Source organism: Papaver somniferum, chromosome 5, assembly GCF_003573695.1.
Source record: "Papaver somniferum cultivar HN1 chromosome 5, ASM357369v1, whole genome shotgun sequence".
Lineage (NCBI taxonomy): Eukaryota > Viridiplantae > Streptophyta > Magnoliopsida > Ranunculales > Papaveraceae > Papaver > Papaver somniferum.
The window spans coordinates 61,781,163-61,784,959 of NC_039362.1; positions in this window are offsets into that span (position 1 = coordinate 61,781,163).

The following is a 3,797-nucleotide window of genomic DNA, read 5'->3' on the forward strand; positions in this document are numbered from 1 at the left end:
TTCGGAGTTAGTCCATACAGATTTCTAAGCGAAATATTAGGTGGTGTTGTTAGACCCCCGCTTTTTTAATTGGTATCAGAGCAGGCAAACACGCTAAGACCTCACCAGTCTGTGTTTGTAGTGATCTGACTCTATGGACAGAGGTGCTATCTCTACTAACATACCACCAGCCTTCGTTGGCTCCAATTACTCATGGTGAAAAGTTGCTATGCGAGCTTTTCTTCAATCGCTTGATTTTCAATCATGGGTATATGTTGTCAATGGCTATGATACACCCGTAGTTGTAGTTGGAGATATAATTGTTCCCAAGAATATTGGTGAATATAGTCCTGCAGAGTTACTTGATGCAAAGCAGAACTCCGACGGTTTGAATGCTATCATACAGGCCATTACCCCAAGCCTGCTGCACCACGTGTCAAGTTGCACTAAGTCAAAAGATGCTTGGGATATCTTAGAAAGTGTATTCGAAGGAAATACCAGTGAAAAGGAAGCCGGACTTCAAAATCTGAATTCCAAATGGGAAAATCTTCGCATGGAAGATAGCGAAACTATTGATGATTTTTATCACAAAGTGTCTGAAATTGTTAATGCATCATTTGCATTAGGTGAGACTATTTCTGAAAAGGAAGTTGTGATGAAAATCCTCAGATCGCTACCATCAAAATACGACTCTAAGAAGCATGTAATTATTGAGGGAAATAACCCGGATACCCTTTCCAAAGCTTCTCTAATTGGAAAGTTAAGAATTCTTGACCAAGAAACAGGAAGAGCGTTTGCACTTAATGCTGTGAACGAAACTGTGATGTCTTCTTCTCACATGTCCTGGGCTGATGAATGTGATCTTTCACTAATGGTCGAAGAAGTCAAGAGTTTAATGAAGAAGAGAAAAATGTTTGCAGGTTCTTCATTTACTATGTATCCTGAGGATATCTCAACAAAAGACGACAACCCTTCGAATAACTCATATGAGTCTAGTCTATGTAATGGATTTACTGCACTTACTATGGATTCGCTTTCAAATTCAAATTCTGATTCGGAACTTGAAATTGACTCTGAGGTCATTAATATCCTTAATAAAGAGATTCTTCGTGAGAACCTTAGTCTTAAAGCCTCCTTGAGGAATGTTGAATCTTCTCTCCAGACGAAGAATATTGAGATTGAGCAACTTAATATTAAATTTGTTAAAACCTTGTCTCTAAAGGAAAATGAGATTAGCTATCTCAGAGATGATCTGCAAAGATTGTCTGGAAGTTCTGACAAAATTGCAGCAATGTTGTTTGGTCAGAGATCCTTTGCAAACAATCAAGGTTTAGGATTCAACAGCAAATCAGCTAAAATGATGGTGTCTGCAAATCAGGAAACAATGGTTGGTTGCAGTGTCAAATAGAAAAAATTGCTTGGTAACAGGAAATCCACAATAATCTGCTCCTTCTGTGGTCACTCAAACCATGATAAAGATACTTGTTGGAGATTCAAGAGGAACATTAAAAGGATCACCAAACTTCAAAAGAACATGCAACGAGTAAGTTTGGATAAAGATATGCCAAGGAAGAATTCCGGAAGAGGTAAGAAATCTGTTAGCACAACCTACGGTGACAAGCCACAGAAAAACAAAGGACGCGAGCGTTTGTCCCGTCCAAACACCAACTAAAGTGATGATGTTTGCCTTCTCATATCTAACTTGAGAAATATGAGAAGTGTTCCGAAAGTGGCTCAAGTCAATGTTTATTTCTTTGTATGTTTGATAGGAAAGATTTTTTCTCAAAACTTTTCTAGGGTTTGTTGCTGTTAAATCTCTAGTTTTTGGTTGTTTTCTTCTTCTGTCATTTTGTTCTAATGGCTTCCCTAACTAAAGGTGTTACCAGAAAAGATGTAATGGAATATGTCAATGTACATATGTGCAAAGGAACTTCCTCAAAGATAATGAAGAAGAAGACAACAATCTTTGGAAAAGGTTCTTCCTCTAACAATCTCTACTCTGTTCGTCACACTGATAATCGCTTTAGAGAAAATGTGAGAGTTTTCATCATCAAGCGAAATGAGTTAAAATCTCAAATCGTTTCATCTTTGGAAGAAATAACTCACTATGAACAAAGGTTGTCTCTAACCAAGAATACCTTGCGTGATCTGAAAAGAGAACTTAGTGAGTGAACAGACATTCCTGAAGATCTAGAGGAAGTAAGCGATCCTATTATCAATGGATTCTTCAATAATGAAAAAGAGTAGTCAGTTGAATGTCTGAGAAAAACATATGATACCTAGTAAGTCTTCTTTTGGTTTAGTCGGAAGAATAACTAGCGTTTTGAATAGCGAAGATTGTGACTACACATAACTATTTTTGTTTTCATCTTCTTGTGTTATTTTTTTAGGTTTATTGGTTTTTAAATTCTAATAATATTTGGAGGATGATGTTATTGCAGTATTAATCTGTTTGATTTTGAAGTATTGCAATATGTTTATGGGATATGTATTATTTACGTCCGTGAACTTGAAGGTCCCATATGTTGTCAAAAGTAAAGTCGTTCATAAATTGGTATTCGTATTGATGAAAGGACGAATGGACTTTTGACAAATACAAAAGTTATACCTATGCAGTCATTTATTTGATGCAAAATAGGGTAAAATATTTTGTGTGACAAGGATAAAGTCTATTATGTCGTTATGCAAATAGTGATAGAAAAATAGAATAGATCCTTGTATGTATTCCACGGTAATGATCATCACTGATCCATATCTTATGTATTACTGTGAGGATCCGTAATGTGTCTTATGTCGAGCACAATACAACTAAGTTGATTACTTTATGATTAGCTTTGTTGGTTGTTCCGTAAGGTACTTTATATCGAGCATTTTTGAACTAAATTAATCATCTTGGTTGGTTATTTAGTTATTTGCTTCGAAAGTCTTCTTTTGTCGAGCAAAACATTTGACAATTAAATTGATTACTTCTGTGATTAGTTTGGTTGTGTTTTCCAATTAGATTAATTATAGGTCCTCTTGTAATTAGTCTATTTGAGTTTTCATATATTCCACAAGTCCTTGTGTTGAGTATGTGAACGGTTATACTAATCATGCTCTATTGGTTAATGTAGTCGTATATTCCGTAAGGTTTTCCTTATGTTGAGTGTGTGAACGATTAAGTTAGTCATCTCCGTAAGTTTACTTATGTTGAGCACAATCAATTAAACTGATCAGTTTTATGGTTTGATTTAGTTGCGTATTCCAATTAAATTAATCATGGGTTTACTTGTGATTAATTTGATTGAGTTATGGATATAGAAAATCATTCCTATGGTTTTTGGTATCCAATTAAAAATCCTTCTTTTTTTTCGAAATTAAGGTCGGTCTTGTTGTTCTTTCGGGAATGACATCAAATGGGGGAGAGTTCTTTTGAACTTGTGCTTAATGGTAATATCTTGCGGGGTGTGCGGCTGTGGAATTTTATAGGGTTTATCTTGTATCTTAAAACTCCTTGATGAATGCATTTAGCTTCGGCTTTATGATTGCATCTAAATTATGTTGGTATGTATTTTTTTTTTAGTCTATGAAACGTCTCTTCTCGGAAATTTCATTAGGATCCCGTTCTTGTACCTTTGCCAATTTTATTGACAAAAAGGGGGAGAATTAATGTGTAGTTCTACTACATATACATATGGTTTTTGGATCATTGTGTAAGGGGGAGTGGTTTCCATGTGAGATGGAGTATTGACTAAGGGGGAGTGATACATATCACCGTAGTATTATTATTAAAGTCGTGATGCAATTGGACTTTGATGTTACGTAATAATACTATGTCA